The sequence below is a fragment of the Mobula hypostoma genome, chromosome 1 (genome assembly GCF_963921235.1).
Source record: "Mobula hypostoma chromosome 1, sMobHyp1.1, whole genome shotgun sequence".
NCBI classification, from domain to species: domain Eukaryota; kingdom Metazoa; phylum Chordata; class Chondrichthyes; order Myliobatiformes; family Myliobatidae; genus Mobula; species Mobula hypostoma.
Window position 1 is genome coordinate 13474124 of NC_086097.1, and position 13531 is coordinate 13487654.

Here is a 13531-nt window from a genome sequence, read left to right on the forward strand (position 1 = left end):
ATTAGCTGAAGATCTTTGTATCCTCATTCAATTGCTCTGATTAGATTATCTCAGAGCAAGAATTGGATTAGAGTACATCATATGGGAGGAAACAAAGACAATTGGTTTCTCCGCTCTAAGACTTTGATTCATTCAAATCCCCTGATTTGTAGACTGTAGTCCCTTCTGGCCAACACTCTTAAACTGGTGAACTCCACCAACATGAAGGATAAAGGAAACAATTACACAATCATGCAATATGGGTTCCTCTCAAACTCACATACTCTCCTAACTTAGAAATCTCCTGCCAGTGGACTACAGCTTCTAAATTCTAGAATTTCCTACCCAACAACAGTATAGGAGCACTGTCATCAGAAAGACTGTGGTCTTCTCAAGTTTAAGAATAAGCTTTGCTAGTTGTTGAAAAGGAGTTTTTAAGACGGATATGTGCCTCTGCTACATTATGAATGACACCATAATACATAAGAGCCTGCGGTAGCCTTACTACCTTACTATTTCCTATATTACTAATTTCAATTTTAGGTGCAAATTGTTACACTTTAATTCAGATTTATGCAGACAATGAATATTGAATCTTCCATCTTGGCAGATGCGCATTCAAGGAAATACAGTTTGAGCTGCTACGGTGATAACCAGCTGAAAGAAGATGGAATGAGATTGATTGTGGTTTTATGGACTACTGTGCTAAAAGTCTTATTTGCTTATGCCATCACAGTAATTTCCTTCCAACTCACAAATGTCTGCCTCTCAAAATCCAACCCAACGTCCCCACCATACACCATGAAAGGTGGAAATGGGTAAGGCTGGCCAACAGGGTTCTGGTGAAGCTCTATAAGCCAACAACCCCCACCCCCATACAGTGGATGCAATGGATTGCATAAGTGTTGATGATCTCCAACCAAACCATTGACACCAGAGGATGATGGAGATGGAAGTTAATCAATGGCCTCTGGTCCACTTGGAGCTAAGGGTGCAGTCAAAGCACAAATCAAAATTCAAAGTTCAACGTTCAAGGTAAAATTTATTATCGGAGTACATACACTGAGATTCTTTTTCCTGCAGGCATACTCACAAAATCTATAGAACAGTAACTGTAAACAGGATCAATGAACAACAAACTGCGCAAATGCAAATATAAATAAATAGCAATAAATAATGACAGCATTAAATAACAAGATAACGAGTACTTAAAGAGGAACACCAGAAATAGAATGAATGTAGTTATCCTCTTTTGTTCAAAAGCCTGATGGTTGTGGGGTAGTAACTGTTCTTGAACCTATCCAAAGATATCCAACGTCTAAGTGTCATGAAATGTCCCTTTTGGAAGTTTTCATGTTTTATTCTTTTATAACTTTGAATCACAGTGAATTTAATTTGGCTTTTTTGACACTGATCAACAGAAAAAGATTATTTCATGTTAAAATGAAAACATCTCTACAAAGTGATCTAAGTGAATTACAAATATAAAACACAAAATAATTAATTGCATAATTACTCATCTCCTTCAAGTCAGCATTTAGTAGATGCACCTTTGGCTGTAATTATAGCCTTGAGTCTGTGTGGATAGGTCTCAATCAGCTTTGCATATCTGGACACTGCAATTTCTCCCCATTCTTCTTTACAAAACTGCTCAAGCTCTGTCAGATTGCATGGGGATAGTGAGTGAACAGCCCTTTTCAAGTCCAGCCACAAATTCTCAATTGGATTGAGTTCTGGACTCTATCTTAGCTACACTGGGACATTAACTTTGTTGTTTTTAAGCCATTCCTGTGTAGCTTTGGCTTTATGGTTGGGTTAATTGACAAATCTTCTCCCAAGTCGCAGTTCCCTTGCAAACTACATCAGGTTTTCCTTCAAGATTTCCCCGTATTTTGCTGCATTCATTTTACCCTCTACCTTCACAAGCCTTCCAGGACCTGCTGCAATGATTCACCCTCACAGCATGATGCAGCCGCCACCATGCATCATGGTAGGGATTGTGTATTTTTGATGATGTGTGGTGTTTTGCTTAATTTTGGCATTTAGTCTGTTGGCCTAAAAGCTCAATTTTGGTTTCATCAGACCATGGAACCTTCTTCCAACTGACTTCAGAGTCTCCCACATGCCTTCTGACAAACTCTAGCTGAGATTTCATGTGAGTTCTTTTCAACAATGGTTTTCCCCTTGTCCCTCTCCCATAAAGTTGCAACTGGTGAAGCATCCGGGCAACAGTTGTTGTATGCACAGTCTCTCCCATCTCAGCCACTGAAGCTTGTAACTCCTCCAGAGTTTTTATAGGTCTCTTGGTGGCCTCCCTCAATAGCCTCCCTCTTCCACGGTCAATTAGTTTTTGAGGATTTACAGTTATGCCATACTCTTTCCATTTCTTGATAATTGACTTATCTGTACCCCAAGGGATTTGGAGATATTCTTGTATCTACCTCCTGACTTGTATTTTTCAATAGCCTTTTGCAGAGTTGCTTGGAGTGTTCTTTTGTCTTCAGGGTGTAGTTTTTTCCAGGATACTGATTTGCCAGTATTTTGATCTTCCAGATACAGGTGTATCTTTAACATAATCAATTGGAACACCTTGACTGCACTCAGGTCTCCAGAAACAGATCTTCATTTAACTAAGTAAGTGACCTCTAAAACCAATTGGCTGCATCAGTGATGATTCGGTGTGTTATATTAAAGGGGGTGAATACTTATGCAATCAATTATTTGTGTTTTATATTTGTAATTAATTTAGATAATTTTGTCGAGACCTGTTTTCACTGTGCCACGCAGGAGACTTTCTCTGTTTATCAGTGACAAAAAAGCCAAATTAAATCCACTGTTATCCAGTGTTGTAAAACAATAAAACATGAAAGCTTCCAAAGGGTGAATATTTTTTAGAGGCAAAAAGAAAGCAAAAAAATAGTGAGGTAAAATACATCGGTCATTGTCTATTCAGTAATCTGATGGCAGAGAGCAAACAGCTGTTCCTAAGGTGTTGAAGTGTGGCTGCTGTACCCCCTCCTTGATGGTAGCATTGAGAAGAGGAGATGTCTTGGGTATAGGGGTACTTAATGATGGATGCTGTCTTTTTGAGGTTTGTTTTTGAAAGATGTTGCAGTGCTCAGGAGGCTAGTGTCCATGATGGAGATGGCTGAGTTTGCAACTTTCTGCAGCTTTTTCCAATCCTGTGCAGTGGCCCCTCCATAACAGATGGTGAGGCAACCAGTCAGAATTCTCTCCACCGTACATCTGTAGAAATTTGCGAGGTGATGCACCAAATCTGCTCAGACTCCCAATGAAATATAGCTGCATTTGTGCCTTTTTTGTAATTGCATCAATACGTTTGTCCCAGGATAGCTCCTCGGAAATGTTGACACCCAGGAATTTGAAACTTCTCACACTTTCCACTGCCGATCCTCGGTGAGGACTGGTGGGTGTTCCGTCAACTTCCCCTTTCTGAAGTCCACAATCAATTCCTTGGTCCTTCATATTGTGGATTTTTAATCATCTTCAAATTTATTCACTGTACCATTGGCAGCTGAGTCTTCAATTTCCTCGGCCAAACCTCTGTCTCTCCAAATCGCTTGTATCTGTAAAATCTCCCTGGTTAACCAAGCTTTTGGGATCTCTTTCAGGGAGTTGATGTCAAATTTGGTTACATGATGTATCTGTGGAGCACCTTGGAACATTTTTCTGTCTTTAAGTGTGCAAAAAGGTTCTACTGTTAATGCATATTGCTGTGATTTTAAATTCAAACGCTTACATGTGTACATATGCTGCAATCAAGGTTCAGTTCAGTTCTAACACAATTCACATGTAACTGGTAGTTACCCTGAAGCCATGGACATTTTGTCATTAAAGTACTGCAGAATGGTAAAACCTTGTACAGAAAGCGATTGATTATTTAAAATGTTCTACATCCATAATTGATGAAGACTACAAAATTTTAATAATCCTTTTTTAACCTTCCTCAGTGAATAATGGAAAGTTACATTTATTTTCACTCCAATCTTTCCCTGTGGAATATAGATTGATTCAGTGTCCCTCTCAGATCTACCACCTGAGATGAAAGTGTGCAGGTAGAGGGAGGAAAGAGGGAGTGTGAAGAGTGTTGCAGACTCAGCAGCTCCATCATAGGCACTATCCTAAAGGCAGTGCTTCAAGAAGGTGGCATCCATCAAGAAGGACCTTGCACCATTCGAAATATGCCATCATCATTACTACCATCAGGCAGGAGGTAAAGTAGCTTGAAGACCTACACTCAACATTTTAGAAACAGCATCTTCCCCTCCACCATCAGATTTCTGAATGGTGTGTGAACCCATGAATTTATGTTTTTACTGTATATTTCTGATTGCAACTTACACTCAAAATACGCTTTTCTAGGTACACCCGCACACCTTGTTCATGCAAATATCTAATCAGCCAATCATGTGGCAACAACACAATGCATAAAATGATACGGTCCTGATGAAGATGTTCAGGTGGTTTTCAGACCAAATGTCAGGATGGGGAAGAAATGCAATCTCAGTGACTTTGATTATTGGTGCCAGACAGGGCGGTTTGAGTATCTCAAAAAACTGCTGATCTCCTGGGATTTGCACGCACAACACAGAGAATGGTGCGAAAAACAAAATAAAAAACATCCAGTGAGTGGCAGTTCTGTGGGTGAAAACACCTCATTAATGAGAGAGGTCAGAGAAGAATGGCCAGACTGATTCAAGCTGACAGGAAGGTGACAGTAACTGAAATAACCACACATTACAACAGTGGTGTGCAGAAGAGCACCTCTGAATGCACAACACATTGAACCTTGAAGTGGATGGGCTACAGCAGCAGAAGACCACAAGCATACACGCAGTGACCACATTATTAGTCACAGGAGGTACCTAATAAAGTGGCCACTGTCTAGCAATTTTGTTATGTATTACACTCCACTGTTGTTGCCAAACAACAAATTTCAGAACATATGTCAGTGAAAGTAAACCATACTGTGTTTCTGACTCTGATTCTAAGTGGAAAGGAGAGGGACCAAACACCAGTGTTGGGTTATCTCCTTATGAGTGAGTTTCCTCTCTGTAACTTTCAGTGTTACTGTAACAAATCCTGTGTCAGTCAACCAAAGAGAGACGGTAAGTGCAGAATAAAATCCAGAAATGCTTCGGAGCGCAAAGCAAAACCTCGTCAGTTCAAGTTCTGTGTGACAGGAGAAAGAGCTCCGAGTCACCAAGATGAAAATTTTCAAAAAGCAGATCATCTCACTCTGTTTCCAGGCAACCAGACATACTCTGTGTGCAGTGTTTCCATCTACCATGCACATCTGCCCATAGGAAGAGTGGGGTGTGTATTTTACTGTGGTAGGGCACTGGTGATATATTGCTCTTTAAATCCTCATGAAGAGTCCTGGTCAACCCAAAATGTTGACAATTTATTTTCCTCCATGAATGCTGCTTGACTTGTTGTGTTCCTCAGGTGATTTGCAACATATCCCCCTTCACTGAAAAGGGTTATCATATTTACTACGGGACTGACCTAATTTGTTCTTGTTCAAGATTACTGCATCTTGCACCCTTTTTTTTTTGCTTTTCTTCTACAAAAGTTTAGATATTTAAAAAACTAATTCTTGTAGCCAAATATTAGCAGTCCTGATGAAGGGTATTTGCAAAAATGTTGACTGCTTATTCATTCCCATAGATGCTGCCTAAACTGCTGAGTTCCTCCAGCATTTTGTGTGTGTGCTACTCTGAATTTCCAGTATCTGAAAAATCTCCTGTGTATACACCCAAATATTTTTTGTTCCTGATAGTAAAAGTAAGAAATAATTTTGTTAAATTCTGCATTATGTCTTTAGTTAATTGCAATAAAGGAAGTGATCCAAGAGGATATCCTGCGAATATTTCTGAAGAAGAATCCTCACACGAGCCTCTGTCAGTTACTGAGAAATTGCTTCGGATTTGATGAGATTGGTTTCTGTTGATTCAATCTTTTCTGTTCATTTTGGCTAGTTATCTTTCAGCAAGTGTGACAATACTCTCTGATGGCAAACAGTAGGTCATTGCCCTTATAATGCAACATTAGCTACAGATTGCTCAGCTAGGGCTGATGAAGAATGCTGAGCAACAGACACAACTGGAGGAACTCAGCTAGTCTGGTAGCATCTATAGCGAGGGGTAAGCAGTTGACGTTTTGAACGAAGACCCTACATCAAGACTGGAAAGAAAGGAAGCTGAAACCAGAATAAGAAGGTGAAGGGAGAACAAGTGGGCAGGCGATAGGTGGAACCAGGTGAGAAGGAAGGTGTGTGGATGAGGGAGGTTGTACGAAATACGAAGCTGGGAGGTGGTGGGTGAAAGCAGTAAAGAGCTGAGGAAGAAGGGATCTGATGGGCCTGGAGAGTGGAACCTGGTGAAGAATGCAATCAGCTCAAAGGAAGGTTCTGAAAATCAGCGTTTCACCATATTCTTGAAATATTGAAAGGCCTAAGTAGACTGGATGTGGAGAGGATGTTTCCTGTAGTAGGGGAGTCTAAGAACAAAGGACACAGCCTCAGAATAGAGGGTTGTCCATTTAAAACAGAAATGAGAAGGAATTTGTTTAGCCAGTGGGAATGAATCTGTGGAATTCATTGCCACAGAATGCTGTGGAGGCTAAGTCACTGGGTATATTTAAAACAGAATCTTTATTCATCAGGACGTCAAAGATTATGGGGAGAAGGCAAAAGAATGGGGTGGAGAAAGCTAATAAATCAGTCCTGAAGGAAAGGCAGAGCAGACTCGATGGGCCGAATGGCCTAATTCTGCTCCTATGTCTTATGGCCTTACATTGCTCCTGTCCTCCTTGGAGCTACACATGGCGAACACATGAGACTTCGTTCTGCTCCTGTTACTACCAGCTCCAGCTTAACGTGAACTATCACTCCATCTAGTAGTATTATTTAAATGCAAATGAAATATAGTTGATAACTTCAGTGTCTGGCTATGACAAAAGCTAGGATAGTGCTGTATACAATTCCTGAATGCCCTAGTAATGATAAACACTTTTATGGACATTTGTCATACTCTGTTCCTGAACGTCACCATGATTGCACCATCACTGATTGTTTATGCAGTGGTAGCCACAATGTAAATAGGATGATAAAAATAGAGAATTTTCTTCTAAGTCAAAGTAATTTAATTAATTTTAAAGTCAAGGTAATTTATTACCAAAGTACTTATATACTTAAGATCAAGTTCAAGTTCATGCTTATTTTCATTCAAACATACACATGTATACGGCTAAACAAAGCAACGTTCCTCCAGACCAAGGTTGTCTCGAATCCTCTGTCTGTCCTTCACAAGCCAAGCATTGGTAGAATGCGGACTCCTCACCCATGACTCTTCCTGCCAGGAGACTCCAGAGCACCCAAGTAGCTGAGGAACTCAGAAGTTCAATGAATAGAAATGTATTGATCTTCAACAGCAATAACAACAATTCAAGTTCAAGTTTATTTTCATTCAACTGTACATACGTATAGCTGCAAATGAAACAATGCTCCTCCAGACCAAGATGTACAACACAGTACATATAACTCACACACAACATATAAGGTAATATTACCTCAAATAAATTAGCAAATAATGAGGTACATTGAAGACACAAGTCAAAAAGTAAACAGTATAATGCTACTGGTGCTTCTTAAGTGATGACACCTGGGTGGTGGCAGGGAATTCAGTTGTCTTACAACCTGGGGAAAGAAGCTGTTTCTCATCCTAACAGTCCTTGTCCTAATGCTACGGAACCTCTTTCCTGATGGGAGAGGGACAAAGAGATTGCTGGACAGATGGGAGGGATTATTGTTAATGCTAAGGGCCCTGCGTACGTAGTGCTCCTGGTAATTATATCACCATATACTGCCATAGATTCATATTCTTGCAGGTATTTATAGGAAAATAAAGAAATACAAAAGAATTAATGAAAATCTATAGATAATCAAAGACTGGCAAACAACCAATGTGCAAAAGAATGCAAATCATGCAAATAAAAAAATGTAAATAAATAGTATTGAGAACATGAGTTGTAGAATCATTGAAAGTTAGCCCATAGGTTGTGGAGTTGGTTCGGCTCTGAGGTGAGTGAACTTATCTACACTGGTTCAGAAATCCAATGGATGTAGGGTAATAATTGTTCCTGAATCTGGTGGTGGGGGTTCTGAGGTTCCTGTACCTCCTGCCCAATGGTTGTAGCAAGAAGAGAGCATGGCTTGGATGAATTGAATTGAACTGACTTGAATTGAATTAATGGACATGCTTGATGAAGGACATTATTTTCTTGTGGCACCACTCCTTGTAAATATGCTCAGTGATGGGGAGGGCTTTGCCTGTGATGGATTGGGTTATATCCATCTCGTCTTGTAGACCTTTCCATTCCTCAACATTAGTTTTTCCATACCAGACCATGATGCGACCAGTTAGGATACTCTTCACTGTGCATCTATAGAAGTCTGCCAAAGTTTTAGATGACATGTCAAATCTACACAAACTTCTAAAAAAGCTGTGCTATTAAACTTTTTTTGTGATGGCACTTGTGTGCTGGTCCCAGGACAGATACTCTGATATAATAGCACCAAGGAATTTTAGGTTGCTGACATCTCTCCCTCTGATCCCTTAATGAGGACTGGCTCATGGACCTCCAGCTCCTTCCTCTGTTTTCGGTTTTTGTTTCAAAGACCATCTGTCCTATGAAGGACATGAGAGAATTAAATAGGTTTTCAGGACAATCTGGAATACATATAAGAGCAATAGTGACGTTAGCCTTTTTTAAAATTTCATTTTTAAGTAAATATCTGAATGTAACATTGCTTGCTACTATGTTGAGGTTTGAACTCACATGCTAGTCCAGGTGGTTGGACTACTAGTCTAGGATGTCCTGCTGTGTCACTCTAAAAGTGTATGTGAAACCACAGTTTGCTGCAATGGAATGGAACCATTTTCCTCCTGGGGACTATCTATAGACATACAATTTAGAGATATCTACTGTGGGTCAAAGGGCAGATAGTTTGTGTCTGTCTTTACATTGCCCTCTTGTGAGAGAAAAAGGGAACTCATGCAAAATCTGAGAATAGAATACAACTTGATTGTCATTGCTCAAGACACCAAGATTATGGTGGTACTCCAGTCCATGCAATACAGACATTTACAATACATGCAGTACAGCTTAATTATTTAAAAATCCCATATTTACATGCAACAAGTGACTTTGATAGTCCATAACACTGAAAAGACCATTGCCAAGCCGGGCTGTTGCATTATTCAGCTGCACAAGCGCCCTTGGGAAGAAGCTGTTTTTCAGTCTTACTGTCTTGCCTAAGATGTTTCTGTACCTCCTACTGGATGGCAGGAGATTAAACCGACAATATCCAGGATGGGATAGATCTTTAATGACGTTACAAGCGAACCATAGGTATCGAGAGTTGTCGATTGTCTCCAGGTCCGGTAATTGAGTACCAGTGATGTGTTGAGCTGTCCTAATCACCCACTGGAGACTTTGTGATCTGTCTTGTTGCAGCTGGAGTACCACACCCTCATTCCCGAGATCAGCATGCTCTCTATCGCACATCAATAAAAGTTGGCCAGCAATTTTTGAAGCAGATTAGCTCTCCTTAAGCACTTCAGGTAGTATAGTCACTGTTGTGCCTCCCTACAACAACAATAATAATTAGTTTCAGGTTTTTAGTTCATAATTGTCACATGAACTAAGATACACTGAAAAAACTTATCTTGCATACTGATCATAGATCAAATCATTATACGGTGCACTGAAGTAGTTCAAGGTAAAAAGGTGCTAAATGCAGAGTAAAGTGCATAAAGCTACAGAAAGTGAACATAAACAATAGAGTTCAGGATCACAACAAGGTAGATTATGCCGTCATACGCGAGGTCTGTTCAAGTATCTGATAACAACAGGATAGAAACCATCCTTGAGCCTGGTGGAACGTGCTTTCAGGCTTTTGCATCTTCCGCCCGATGGCAGGGGGGAGAAGAAAAAATATGTGGGGAGGATAGAACATAAATAAATCAGTACAGCATAGGAGCAGGCATTCAGCCCACAATGTTGTGCCGAACTAATTAAATTAGTAATCAAATGGGCAGCTAAACAAATCCCTTCTGCATACACAATGTCCATATCCTTCCATTTTCCTCACATTCATGGATCTACTAAACCTATGCGGATGGGGTCTTTGATTATCCTGGCTGCTTTAGTGAGGCAGTGAGAAGTAAAGACAGGGTCCGTAGAGGAGAGACCTTAATACAATTTACCACAATGAACTCAGTCAACAACAGCAATAGATAGTTCTTACTACCGGTGCAGAGAAACAAAAGATAAAACTGCATTAAAAACTTGTGTTACCAAGACAATGTTTCTTCAGAGACAGTGGTCCAGATTCTGAGGTCAGTAGAATGTTTTTCTTGCTCATTAGACATGGATTTCATTATCCATCCATAATTATCCATTAAATTAGACCACTTCATAAGGACAGCCATGCTTCAACTGTCCTGGTGGTCTCAGAGTCATATATAGCAGATCTCCCCCTCTGAAGGGCATTATTCAACCACATGAGTTTTTTATGACAATCTGGTTGTTTCACAGAAATCACTCCTGATACTCATTTGTTTTAAGCTCTGGATTCAATTACTTGAATTTAACTTCCACAGCTGGTGTTGTAGGATTCAGACTCACAGAAACATTAGAGTGAGGATGGTATTCAACATCCAAATTAGCTCTTTGAAGAACAATCTATTCTGACCACAGTACCACTCTTTCCTTGAAGCCCTGACATTTTGTTTTCCATCAAGAGCTCGTCCATTTCCCTTTGAAAACACTGAGTGACTCTGCCACCATTGGTAGAGAGTTCAAGTCAAGTGGAGTTTATTGTCAATTGACTATATATATGTATACCATGAAGTGAGACAACATTTCACGATCAGGGTGTAAAACACAATAGTATACATAACACACAATAAGTTAGGAAAGTAAGAATTAAATATATAGATAAACAAAGTAAAGTGCTGTTTCCCATCCTGACTGTTCATGTCTTTATGCATCGGAGTCTCCTGTATGATGGTAAAATATCAAAGAGTATGCTGGATGGACGGGTGGGATCCTTAATAATACTACGGCCCTTGTATATGCAACTTTCCTGATAAATGTCCCTGATGGATGGTAGGAAGACCCCTATGATCCTCTCGGCTGTTCTCACAGTCCTTTCTCGGGACTTCTGATCCAATGCTCTGCTGCTCCCATGCCAGATGAAGATGCAGCTCATCAGCATGCTCTCAATAGCAACAGAGCTGCTCTCTGTGTAAAGGTCTTCCCTCTCACGCACAGTTCAGAATTCAATTCCAGGACCATCTGTAAAGAGTTTGCACATTCTTCTGGTTAGCGTGTGGGTTTCCTTCGGGAGCTCTGGTTTCCTCCCACAGTCCAAAAGCATGCCAGTTAATAGGTTAATTGATCATTGTAAATTGTCCTGCGATTAGGCTAGTGTGAAGTAGGTGGGTTACTGGGTGACGCAGCTCGTTGGGTCAGAAGGGCTTGTTTCGTGCTGGATCTCTAAATAAATGTATAGGTAGATAAATGAATGAATGTCTTTTGCCCATCAAGAGGTCCATTCAAGAATCTGATAACTGCAGGATGGAAGCTATCCTTGAGCCTGATGATAGCAATGTTTTCTGGTCCACTAGTGAAAAGAGATCTTTCCTGTTTACCCTCTTCAATCCCATCATGCTGTTCAATCAAGATTCAAGATTGTTTATTGTCATTCTTCAGTACTCAAGTGTAAAGTGGAATAAGACCGTAAGACTTGGGAACAAAGTTAGACCATTCAGCTCTTTAAGTCTGCTCCACCATTTCATCATGGCTTATCCATTTCCCTCTCAATCCCATTCTCCTGTCTTCTCCCCATATTCTTTCGTGACCTGATTAATCATAACCTATCAGCCTCTGCCTTAAATGCACCCAGAGACCGGACCTGCTCAGCTGCCTGCGGTAACAAATTCTACAGATTCACCACCCACTGGCTAAAGAAATTCCTGCTCACCTCTGTTATAAATGCATGTCCCTCCATTTTGAGGGTGTGCCCTCTGGTCCTCGATCCCTCTGTCAAAGGAAACATCCTCTTCACATTCACTCTATCTTGATCTTTCTATATGTTCGATAGGTTTCAATGAGAACCCCCCCTTATTCTTCTAAATTCCAGTGAGTACAGGCCCAGAACCATCAAATAGTCCTCATACGTTAACCCTTTCATTCTTGTGAACCTCCTCTGGACCCTCTCCAATGTTACTCCAAATTTGATACAATATAAAATAACACTATAAAATAAAGAACACAATAAAAATAAATGCTAAAGATGTCTTATACATGTAGACTGAATATACGTACATCAGGTAATGCTAGGTACAGGAGTGTCTGTACATAAGTGACTCTGAAAGAAAATAATAAAATAGTGGTGGTGGGGATATGGATGGGTGAGTTAGTGGGTGGAGGTGTTGATCAGCCTTACTGTTTGTGGAAAGTAACTGTTTTTGAGTCTAGTGGTCCTGGAGTAGATGCTATGTAGCCTCCTCCCTGATGGGAGTGGGATCAACAGTCCACAAGTTGGGTGAGTGGGATCGCTCATGGTATCGTTCATTGGGCCCTTTCTGGCACCTTTCTGTACATATGTCTTTGAGGGCAAGTGGGCTGGTGCTGATGATGTGTTGGGCAGTTTTATCCACCTGCTGTAGAACTTCTAACGTTTCTGTTCTCAGTCTAGATCAGTCGTTCAGGCCACTGAATACTGTTGCAATTATGACCACTGTGCCACGGTACTGCAGATAATAGAGAGCTTAATGTGCTATTATTCACGTGTATATCATGCAACCACTTTAAAGTGGGGGAGATATCCTCACCAAATGTGAAGCAACTCATCTCCTTCACTTCAACCATAGCTGGCCCTTAATTTCCTCGTGAGATTTGCATTTCAGCATCAAGTTAGCTCTGGAACTTAACAACTTAAATACCTTTTCAGAAAAGAGACTTATGTATTGGGTCTGCCCATCAGTCTCTCCAGCCCATAATATTAAACCAAATTAATATTGCTACAAATTTTCAAAGTTACTTTAGAAAAAGTTCCCTTCCCATCTCTTTAGCTGTTCCATAATCCATCTCTCATTGTTTCTTTTTTGGTATGTATGACCTGACTCCCCTTACATTCTTTCCTTTTCCGTCACTTCTCTGTTCACCTCAGATCTCCTTGGGAAAGGAGTTGACACTATTGAGTCCATCATTCACAAGATGATGTCAGCTCATACCTCTGGCTAATGTAGCGGGCAAATCTTTTTGACCTCGTAGTTTGCAGATAATGTCTAATGGTGCATGTTGGAGGATGCCCTGTGTCAGTAAAATCTAGGCCAACTTAAATAGCTACAGTAGAAAATACGCAAATATTAGTGAAGTCCTATTTACAGTCTAAAATAAAAGTCCTGTCCTAGAGAGAGTCATAGCAGTGAAATACAGCAATGAACCAGGTTCTTCA